The 12,398-nt window shown below is 39.6% G+C and overlaps 1 protein-coding gene across 1 annotated transcript in view; it reads left to right on the forward strand.

Annotated features, from left to right (window-relative positions):
* The window catches only part of LOC122812221, a 459,827-nt gene that overhangs the window by 398,346 nt on the left and 49,083 nt on the right, over positions 1 to 12,398 (forward strand). The window lies entirely within an intron of this gene.

Raw genomic sequence — 12,398 nt, forward strand, 5'->3', positions numbered from 1 at the left:
TACACTGATTTTTATATGTCATTGATAAGTGTGAATAATTTTTCTTGTTTTCCTGTTCAACTGATCCAATACCTTTTGGGGCCAGTCAGTCACCCCAAAGCTGTAAGTTAGAACAGGAAGAGCAAACTGGTTTATAGGCTGCATGCTGTTCCTAAATTTTAGGGCTGTTTTCAGTATTAATCTTAATCTTCTAAAGTATTCCTTACTGGGTCTTATTTGCATGTGTTTATGTTTTATTGTTGATCCTTCATCAATTTCCAAATATTTATATCTCCCCTGCTCAAGTTCCTTTATATCACATTCATGTCCCAGACTAATATTTTCTCTGTATTGCAGCTTTACTACTTTAAATATAGCTTTTACACATTTATCAAGACAAAAATGACATTCTTATATCATCTGAGAAAGTGCTGACCACTTGCAGTTGTACTTTCAGTGCCTCATTTGATGAACTGTACAATTTTATATCATCCACAAAAAAGATGAAAAGTTTTTGCACTTTGTTTTTTTTTTCTGGGAGTCAAATTATAACCATAACCTAATCTGTTAAATAGACAGCTTAATGGGTTATGGGCAATATGTGTCATTGTTTAATGCCTTCAGTCCTTAGTGATTTGCCAGTAAACCACACATTTTTTGAGGAACAGACCAAAAATACAAGGCAAAAATCTGGATATTCTGCAAAAATCTGGACAGCTGAGAGGCATGCTCACAGCTACATGATATGTCTGGGAAAAATAAAGCTTTGACTATACAGATCTTTTCTTTGATATCTCATATAGGTTTACCATAGTTTTTCTATCAAAAAGCAAGCATCTTTTAATTTCATGGCTGTAATCACCATCTACAAATATCTTTGAGTCCAGAAAAATAAAAAGAGTCACCACCTTATTCCCTAAACAAATTTACATAGAGTTGATCAGGCTAGATGACATAATCTTAGTTTTTGATGTTGAACAGCAGAACTTTTCTGCACTTTCTACTTTTACCTTCATACGTTTATTTACTTATTTATTTACATTTGTTGACTGGGAGTGTCCAACTGGATGTAGGTCCATTTTCAGCGGAGGCCCGGGGAGAAAAGCTCCACAGTTAAAATAAACAGACAGCAGTTACATTGGATTACATAGCGATTAACAATTTAACATAGCAATTACTCACTGCATATTTACAGATGAAGAACATAGTACATCAGTAGACAACTAGAATCTTTATCTGTGAAGTACATAACAGACATTAACAAATGTTACAATAAGAAGTTACCGCTGTATAATAAGTACTAGGCTTATGAGCATCTGAGCTTGCTATAATCAAGGTAATTCGTGGAGTGGAAAGAAAGGTAATGGTTGGATGGGGTGGGTGATATTAAGAGTGGGAGTTGCAAGGGCATAGCCAGCATGTTTTTAGGTGCGCTTTTAGTAAAGTTGTGAAGTGGGTGCATGATGGTATGGAGGTAATTGTGGGTGGGAGTGAGTCCCATAATTTGGCTATGGCGCAAGAGAATAGTGCTTCACCAGCAGAGTTATTGGCTTTAGTGATCTGCAAGTGATTTTTGTTGCTGGATCTTAGTGGTCTGGTGGTACGATAGGGTTGGAGTAGATTCTGGAGGGATGGGACATTTAGTGGATGGTTTACTAGTTTGTAGGTGAGTGAGAGTTGATACCATTGAAGGAGGTGAGGGAGTTCAAGCCAGCCCAATTCAGCAAGTGAGAGACAGTGGTGACTATGGTAGGATGCCCCTGTGGCGAATTTGCGATTTTGTTGTAGCACGTCTATAGCTTGTTTAGATCGCATTGCCTTAGGTTGGTATATATTGGAGAGGCATAAAGTAGGGTGGAGACAAGGTGGGAATTTGCTATTGAAATCTTTGCTGCTTTGGTGAGAAGTTGCTTATTTCTGTATAATGCTCCTAGTTTTTTGTGGACTTTTTTATGGTCATGGATATGTGAATGCCAAATTTTAGTTTATTGTCTATTTCCACTCATAGCAATTTGGTGTGTTCAGTTGGGTATATAGTGGTGTTGTCTTTTGCTGTGATGTTAAAGTGAGAGTTATTTTGAGTATATTTGGTGGGTTGGAAGATGAGTAGTTTAGTTTTGTTTGGGTTGAGTATTAATTGGACATTGGATAACCAAGTTTCAACAGAGGAAAAGGCTTTCTGTGTGACTTTTTGCAGTTTGGGTAGGGACTGGGCTGAGCAGGTGATGGTTGAGTCATCTGCGTATTGTATGAGTGTGCCATGTTTGGTGGCAGAGGCTAGATTATTGGTGAAAACAGAGAAGAGTAGGGGTCCAAGGATGGATCCTTGGGGAACCCCTATGGTGACAGGTAGTTGGGGAGATATGTCATTCTGTCATACAACAGATTGTTGGCGGTCAGACAGGTAACTCTGAAACCAGTTGGTGACTGATTGAGAGAAGGATAGGTTATTGAGGACAGAGATAAGTTGTTTGTGTGGGACCATGTCAAATGCTTTAGATAGGACTAGGAAAGTAGCCGAGGAGAGATAGCCATTGTTTTTATGCTGAAGGATAGTGTTAGTAAAGGAGAGTAAGGCAGTGGTGGTGCTATGGTTTGGTTGGAAACCATGCTGAGTATTGGAAAGAAGGTCGTTAGTAAGGAGGTAGTCTGAGACCTGAGAGTGTATGCATCTCTCTAGTATTTTGGAGAGTGGAGAGAGAATAGCTATGGGGCGGTAATTGGTTAGTTCTGTGGAGGGTCCACCTTTGTGGAGGGGAATTATATGCGATACTTTCCACATACGTACACTGTTCAACCTCTCTTCACTCTCAGCCATCAGAGTGGTATCATATACATACACACACACACACACACACACACACATATATATATATATATATATATATATATATATATATATATATATATATATATATATATATAAGGTTAATATTTCTCCTGGCAATTTTGAGCCAAACATCTGATTCATCTAACCCAGCATTCCACATGTTATATTCAGGGAATAAACTAAATAAATAAGTAGGATGGCAACATACAGCCTTGCCTCTCTCTTTTTCCAGTCCTGCACCTGTTATTCCACATTCAGTTCAAACTGCTGCTTCTTAGTCTGCATATAGATTCATCAGGGGCAAATACAGTGACCCTGTTCTCAAAGTCTGTAATAGTCTACACAATCAAAGACTTTAAAAGTCAATAAGGCAGAAGTAAATATTTTGGAAATCCTTTTCTTTCTGTATTATTCAATGGATGCCACGATTTGACCCGTGTTGCCACTATTTCCTCTTCCAACATCTTTATTAAATTTTCACATAAGACAGAGGCAATCTTACACTTATATAAATGAAAAACAGACAAAATATCACTTTAGTTGCAAACAGTTTACATCACAGACACCATTGAAACAACTGTAGCTGTAAACATAAATCACTTATAAACCTTCTAGCCATTATCAGTTAAGCATTATATAGCTCATTCTTAAACCTCGTTCCTGCTGTGCATATACTGTTCCACAATTCTCATTTTTTTTCTATGTAGTTTGCTCCTTCTCTTTTCTAAAGATCCCAATTCCAGTTGTTTTATCTCTGTTACTATATTCACTATGTCTAATAAAGTTGGTCTAGAGTTTGATTTCCATTTTCTGGTAATTGCATTTTTGACAGCCACCATAATTAGACTCAGCAAGGCTTTACTATGTCTAGGCAATTCTGAGTCTGTAGCATAACTAAAAAAAAATCATCTCTGCAGTCAGTCCAATCCACTCACCCAGCATCTCAGAAAGAGCGGTCTGCAGGGAATCCCAAAAGTCTGCCAGCTCATCACACCTCCTGCTTTGCCACTATCTCCTCTAAACCCAACTTGGGCAGCTAGCAGATCTTGATCTTTTTACTGCTGGAGACTAGCTTGCAGGCTATTAAATATTATCTTCCTAACATGTGAAACTGGTGGCATTGTTTCATAATTTGAAAACTCTTTAGCGTAACTGTTTTTTGAGATTGAAATATAAATGGACCTTTTCCATTCTAAGAGCTGCTGTTGTGGTTTCCAAATTTGCTGGCAAATGTTGAGCAATACTATAATGGCATCGTTAAAAAACAGTCAGCAGAATTTCAGTCACTTCATGCGGTTTGTTATTGGCAATGCCTTTTATAGACCATCTGGCTTCACTCTTCAGGAGATATGTTTTTACATAAGAGAGCATAAAGGGAGCATTCAGAAGAAACCGAAACATTGAAATAGTAGTGAATATTGGAAATGGATAACAGCTTCAGGCATCTGGGAAGGGTGGCTGCGAAAAAGAAAAATCTGAATCAGGAGGTCAAAGCTAGAACCAGGACTGCCGTAGCCAACTGGCACAGAGTGTCAGGCATTGTGTGCAACAGAAGCATTCCAAACAAGCTGAAAAGTAAGGTGCACAAAACAGTCGTATGACTAGTACTTCTCCACGGCACAGATATTTGGACAGTGAAGGCAGAGCAACTGAGGAAGCTAGAGGTGATGAAGTGCCTGAGATGGATAGCAGGATGCATACTGTGGGACAGATGAAGAAATGATGACATCAAAGTGGAAGACAAACTAGTCACGATTGCAGAGAAGATCAAAAAGAACAGATTGATGTGAGCTGAGCATACATGTAGGAAAGTAAAAGATGATTTGGAATAGCAGATTTTGTGATGTAGCAAGAAAGCAAGATGAGACAAGGATGTTAAGCCAAGATATGAAGAGATTGTATGATATACAATCTACGACTATTGGGCATAACTGTAGAAGATAGGGAAAATGGCATTGAATTAGGAGAGGTGTTGACAGTTGGTAAAACATTCTGATCCCCATGTAAAATGGGCAGCTGGGCATTGATGGTGATGATCATGATGGTGATTAGCGAACATAACATAATAAGAATCACTGATGATACAGCTCTTCTTAAGTAGCTCTTCTGTATATCCTTCCCACCTTTTCTTAATATCTTCTGCTAGCTCTCTGCCATCTTTATCTTTTATCATGCCAGTTTCTATATGGAAACTTTCTTTAATAATGTCAACCATCTTGAAAAGATTTCCATTATATTATGTTTCCACATCAAATGTTGTAAATTTTCATCTGATTCAACTATGGGTAGTCGCATCTGACCTGATATGACCTTGGCACTGATCTTAAGCTTTTAGTTCCAGGGCCCAGCCTCCTCCCCTACCTATAATTCCCTGGCCTCCATCATATTACCTCAGATCTCATTTGCTACCTAAGATGTTCAGTCATGCTTCTGAAGGCTCTACTATTTTGTATCCTTTGTGGTACTTTTTATCCAACTCTTCCCTTACCAAGAGAGTTTTACTCTCTCTAGTTTTTATTTTCAGACTTTGTAAAAATAGCTTAGATATGTTTTTCTTGTCAGTATAGGTATTTATCATAGGTACAGTAAGTCTGTTTTGGAAATTAGTTAAATTGTTTCTAGGTTTTAGATAAGAGCTTAAGAATTCTTAGAGTATTTCATAAAAATGTTTAAGACTATTTAACTTTGCAAAAGTTGTATTTAATATCTAATTAGTTAGATGCATTCAGTCAAGCAATACTTATTATGTGTGTTTTATTCTTTTCTTGTTGGCTGATGGTCAAGGATTCAAAAAGTGCATGGATTGTGGGCATAAACTGCCCCCTAGGACTCGCACTCCCTCTGCAAGTGTTTTTAGGGCTGCACATTTAGATACTTCATGTCAAATCTGTACTTCCTTTAGTGCTTGATTATTACAAACTGGAAGTGAAAAACTAATTGTCAAGAGACTCCTTCCTCCCCAGACAGGGATTAATGTCCCTACTTCTTCCTAATCAACTCCTCCCAAAACAAAGGACAAGAAATCTAGGGGGATGCAGACCAAGGATAAAAAAAAATCTAAGGAAAATTCAAAAGAAAACAGGAACTCTGAGAAGTCCTGTATGAGGTGTCTGGACCCTTCCCTGTTTTCAGAATCAGATATTGCAGCCACCATTCTCTCGGCACTGTACATCTCTGACTTAGACCCGGTTCTCACTGGAATCAGTCAGCCACAGACTTCATTCTCCAATACTTCAGGAGTAGGGCTACTTCAGTCCACTGTCAGTGGCATTGTCATCCCTGTCGTTTTACAGTTTGAACAAGCAGGACATCGACAGAATGATGAGAAAATCTCTAAAGATCCAGATACAGCTTGGAATTCTCTCGGTACCATCCCCTGGGAATGTACTGAGTGCAGGTCCATCTACCCTTCCTCTGTGCTCTTTTCTGGTACTGGTTTACTGATGTGCAATATTAGCTTCAGGCCTGATCTTCCCCAGGACACCTTTTTTTAAAGCTAATAGTTCACGTAACATCAAAACTGACTGGTTCCCTTTTTCTTTTGGGTCCAAAATGTTCATATCTGGAAGAGTCTCAGAGCTGAAGCTTCAGTTTGGAGGCTTGGGGGACAGTTCACCCCAGAAAATGTTGGAGCTGTCTCTTCTCCTTAGTACTTGGCACTGAGGTCAGCAATTGGGTCAAGGCCCATTGGTTCTGAGGTTTCCATTGTGTCCAAGGTTGGGCGGAAACCTACAGAGCCAATGGCTTCCTCAGCCTTTGAGGCCTTCCATTGAGTAATGTCAATGCCAAGGGAATAGGTCCTGTCTTCAGCATCGGTGCCATCCAAACCCCAGCTTGCATCAGCTTCTGTTTCAAATATTTCCATCTGACAGGGACAGTCAGTCCCACAGGCTTCCCAGGTTTCCTGGTATGGTAGCTCCCAGTTTGATTATAACCCCTTTGATATTCCTCCCAGACAGTTCATAGGAAACAGATGTGTAAATGAAAGCCCTTAGACTATTCACCTGAATCTGTCACCAAAGACATGGACTTGGATGAGGGTGAAGGCTCCCCAAGATCCCAATCAGAGGACATCACATTTGGCAAGATTCTGGAATTGATAAAAAAGATGGTCCACAGTTAGCCCTTCTGCTGATAAGTCTTATTCCTTGAAACCTTTGGTTCCAGCTCATATTCCTCCTGGGTGGTACTATCCATTGATCCACTCATTTACTTGATGGCTCAATGGGCATGGAAGAACCCTGACATGGTGGAGCCTCTCCCTAAAAAGCCAGACAAAATTCTTTCTGCTCCCACACACTGGAAACACTGAAGCAAGGGTCCTCCAGTAGATGCGATGGTTGTAGCAGCAGCCACAAAAAAGAGCTATTCGAAGAGAGTTCCTCAGTCCTGGACTTACACTTCAGTGACCTTTGCTCTCAGGGTGCTGAATTATCTAGCTCATGTCACCAGATTTCAGAGAGACTTGGTGAAGACAATTTTCAAATATTTCTCTAAGATTTTGCCAGCAGATGTCCAGAAGACAATGGATTCCCAGCTGACCACCCTCCAATCTTCATCTAATGTAGTCACATGATTGCTTTCAAATGCAGCTGATGGTACAGCTATAGGGCTGCAGCACCTCCATTCGCTGACATGCATGGATGTGCCACTGTGACTTTATGGAAGGCTTCAGAGCATGCTTCATTAATGCTCCCTTTGATGGTTCCACTCTGTTCAGACCTAAAGTTAAAGAAATACTCACAAGCAGTCAGCAGGATGGCAAGACTCTCTCTGCAGTAGACATCCACTTCTTCATGCCCCAGAGATCCCACCTTAGGAATCAGTGTGCTGGAAAGAGGATGTGGTTCAGGAAATCACAGAGCCCTTATCAAGAGACTCCTGGAGTAGACCCCCTCATGTCTATGCAGGAGGCAACAAGAATGAATGTTGCTCAAGGGGCAGAGGCAGACTGAAGAATCAGGGCTTTCATCTGCCATTCTCCAAAAAGCCTTTTCAGCATCCCTGAAGGGTTGCCTGCCTGCTGCACTATGCAGGCAGTTGGGGGATGCTTATCTTTACACCTGTAAGCCTGACAAATCATAACTACAGATTCATGAGTGCTAAACATTATCTCCAGAGGTTATTCTATACCATTTGTCCTTACCCTGTCAAATGGAAAAGATTTCCTGACAGCCCACCCAGTCAACAGGAACTTGCAGCAGCAGAGATTTCCAAAAGTCATCCAACCATTGGTTGCAGACCAGATAGAATATGTAGTCTACTTCTTTACTTATTGGGTCTTATGGCATCCACAATCCTCATAATCCCACTTGCCAGACATTTCATGAGGGTTCTTCAATGGACTTTAGTGGTATAAAGGTCTCAAAGACTCCATCAAATCCACGCCAAAATTAAACTGACTCATACCTGCAGATGGCACATATCTTGATGAGTAATGTCTCCTTTGGTGATAAATGGATGGCCATTCTGAACACTTTGTGACAATGCATGGTTCTCTTCTAGGTGAGGGGCATTTAGAAAGGAAGATGGTTCAGGACACATGGTCACATACAGAGGTCAATCTTCACATTAAAGTTCTGGAGATGAGGGCAGTTCTCCTAGCATTGCAGGCCTTTCAGAACAGTCTCCACAGAGATGTGATTCAGGTATGGACAAACAACATGTTGATAGTCTGGTACATCAACAAACAGGGAGGAACCCATTCTGCAAAACCATGACAGTCTGGAAATGGGTGATATCTTCAAACCACTTTCTTATAGCAAAGCATAACCTGGGGTTGTCCATTGTTCTAGTAGATAAACTGAGCAGGTCTAGCCTAATGCCTCACAAGTGGTCCCTAAATCCAACAGTGACAAACTTGCTCTTCAGTTGCTGGGGTCAGCCTTGTTGTGATCTTTTTGCATCTCATCTAAATCACGTGTGGCAGTTACTTTGCCCTAATCCTTCCACAGAGACAGGCAACAAAGGATACTCTGGTCCACAAATGGCTCCCGGGTCTCCTTTATGCTTTTCCCCATTGCCTCTAATGAAAAAATGTATGCAGAAAGCAAGAATGTGCAAGGCCAAGATGATCCTCATTGCCCCTTTCTGGCCTTGGTAGACAAGGATTCTATTATTGTGGCCTCAGCTAATACACCTTCCTTCAAAACTGGTTTAGTATCCAGATCTCTTGTCTCACCCACCTGGACTAACTCCACCATATCAGAAAACCCATGAAATTAACTTCTTGGTTCCTCCAATTCTAATGTTAGAAGGAGATGCCAGGCTTTTCATGCTGGTTGTTCAGATCTTATCAGACTCTCATATATATGCCAGTAGCAAGGTGTACCGCAGCATATGGAAAATATTTTGTATTTGGACATGATCATAAGGCCTAGACCACTTTTTCAGCTCCTGTTCCCTCTATTTTAGAAATGTTATCATAACATTTTCACAACATGTCTAGCTACTAAACTATCAAGGTACAGTTTTCACTTAGGCCAGAACAACACTTCTATAGCCTCGCTGAAGATTTCCAAAGTCTTTTTAAAGGGAACTTTCCTACTTTGGCCCCCAGTCAAAGATTTGGCTCCTTTTTGTGACATTATTATCATATTGCAAGACTCAGCCTCCACTTCAGCCAGCAGCAGCAGCTGATTTGAAATTCCTATCTTGGAAAACTATTTTTCTGGTGGCTGTTACTTCAGCTAAGCACATATCAGAGATGCAAGTGCTTTCCTGCAGACCTCCTTACTTGTTTTTTTCAAAAGGATAGGGTTTCACTGAGAACTAATGCTTCTTTCCTTCCTAAGGTGGCATCCAATGCTTATCTAATTCAGGCAATAAATCTACAATTTTTTCTCCATATTTTTCTAATAAAAGTGAATACATGCTTTATATGTTGGATGTCTATTACCAACTCAGGTTCTATCTTCACAGAACTAAGCCTTTCAGGAAACTTGATCAACTTTTTGTGGCATTCTCTAAACAGAAATTGGGCAAGCCAGTGGCTAAAGTTATCTTGTCTAGATGGTTATTTAATTGTATTATATTTATGTACAATAAGAAGGGTTTGTCCTTACAATCTAAGTCTATAGGTCATTCCATAAGGACTGTGGCCAAATCTACAGCCTTTGCCAGCAAGCTTCCTGTTGATGAAATCTGTACAGCTGCTATGTGTTCAGAAATTCATACATTTGTGTCACATTATAAATTGGATGAACAATCAAGATCTCGTTCATCGTCTGGCTCCAGCATTTTTAGGAATGTCCTTTTTTGATATCACCTGGGGCTATATGTTTGAGAATCTTTCCCACAGTTGACTTGGATGAAAACTGACAACATTGGATACAAAAGTATGTACTTATCATAACAATAGATCCACATTGTCTGATTGTTACATGGTTCAACTTCTCTCCAACCTGCCCCCTGATGAATTGTCACTAATGAGACTCTGAAGACTGGTCAACTTTGACATTTTCTGTCAATAACCAGTCACCACTGCCAGTGGTCTATAATTGTGTCATGGCCTATTTCATACCACTTAAGAATTTGCCTGAAAAAGACACTTTTTCATTAGAGTAAGGTTTCTTGTTTATGCTTTGTTAAATTATTATAACATACATTATTCATCAAGGGGAAAACTTGATCTGAGATAACAGGGCAGAGGACAGGAAACTGTGGGTAGGGGAGGAGTCAGAGCCCTGGAACTGAAAGCTTTAAGATTGGTGCTGAGGTTGGATCTGGTCAGATCTGATAACCAAGAGTTGAACCAGGCAAAAATCAAAGAATATGGATCTATAATTATGGTAAATACATAATGTTTGATTATTTGTACTGTTCATTTAAATATGCTTTTTTTGTCTTTTCTTGCTATTCTGTCTGGAAATCTGCATTCAGTTTAACATATTTTCCGTGTCTCCATTGCCTTTGGCTCTACATTTTTTCAGCCAATTTTAAGGCATCTTCACATAGCCATTTTGTCTTAAACTTTCTGATTAGAATATTTTTTGTTCCCATCTTTTGGACAATATGACAAACTTCTATCCATAATTCTTCAGGCATATTGCCCATCAAGTGTACTCTATTAAATGTGTTCTTCCTCTCTAGTACATATTCTTATTGTGTATTGCTGAGCTCATATCTAGTTGGCATGGCTGCTCTTCCGCTTTTCTTTAACTTGATTCTAAACTTTGCAATGAGAAGCTGATGGTCAAAACTAAAGTCAGCTCTATGCATTGTTTTTCTGAAAGTAGACGACCCTTTATATTAAGCATCTGGTGATATCAATATATAAAGCTATCTTGTAGTCTGTTGAAAGATTGTGTTTGCTAACACTAGTGAAGTATCTTGAGAGAATATTTCTAATCTTTGGCTGCTTCATTTCATTCACCAAGGCCAAAATTTCCAATTATTCCAGGCTGTTTTTTTTTTACTGCCAGCTTTAGCATTCCATTTGCCTATATAAGGAATGCAATATCCTTTTTTTGGTATATTATCATAAAATTGGTTGATTTCCTCTTCTTCTGCAACTGTAGCTGGAATACAAACTTGTACAACTATGATGCAGAATGACTTGCCTTGGAGTATGATTAAGATCATTCTGGAATGTTTGGGCTGTATCTAAGCACTGAGTTTGATGATCTTTTGTTGAATAAAGCCTGCCCATCTTTCTGTAAAATGTTTCTCCATAGAAAAACATCCAGTAATGATCTGATGCAAAAATTATCCCTCTAGTCAACTTTAGTGAACTACTTTCCTTCCAAGATGTTAATGTTATTCTTGTCTTCTTATTTTATCCACATGACACCAAATTTACCTTGATTCACAGTTCTTTCATTGCAAATTCCCAGAGTATAGTTTCTTGAAACGGTGAATGTTTCCCTTTAACTCCAACCATTTCAGCAGATGGACATCCTCTTGGCTTTAATTTAAATGCATTGTAACTGCTAGAACTACTCATATTTGTACCCTGTTACTACTGCTTGGGTCAGTGACTTACATCTGCACTACTGCACCATTAAGTAACTTACTTTTGTGCTATTTCTGCACTAATGCATTAGGCAGTGACTCTGAAAGTCAGTTTACCACTTCTTCAAGACAGTAGTGTCCTTGGAGATGAAATAATAAAGTACATGAGGGAGGCAATGTTAACATTGGAGTTAGAATAACAGAAATGTCAGTGTGTGTGTGTGTGTGTGTGTGTGTGTGTGTGTGTGTGTGTGTGTGTGTGTGTGTGTGTGTGCACGCGTGCGGTGTGTGCACATGCATGCCTGTGCATGTGTGTGTGTGTGTGTGTGTGTGTGTGTGTGTGTGCGCGCGCGTGCATGTGCATGTGTGTGTGTACTTCTTGTATGAAAAGCCTACAGTGTAGGAATACTGTATTGCAGTTTACATCTGTACTTCACATAAATGTGGTAGGGTGATCTATCCACTGAATGCTGTGGATTTCAGGATTCAGGTCAGACTTTAGTGTCACCTATTGCACCTTAAATATTTTTTAATACAGTGTTTATCCACTTTTCCCCTAGAAAACATTTGACAGCATTCTTTTCTAACAGAAGGACCATTACTAACCTATTTTTGCAAGACCATTCCCAACATTCCT

The sequence above is a fragment of the Protopterus annectens genome, chromosome 9.part0 (assembly GCF_019279795.1).
Source record: "Protopterus annectens isolate FY-2018-M chromosome 9.part0, PAN1.0, whole genome shotgun sequence".
Taxonomy (NCBI): Eukaryota; Metazoa; Chordata; order Ceratodontiformes; family Protopteridae; genus Protopterus; species Protopterus annectens.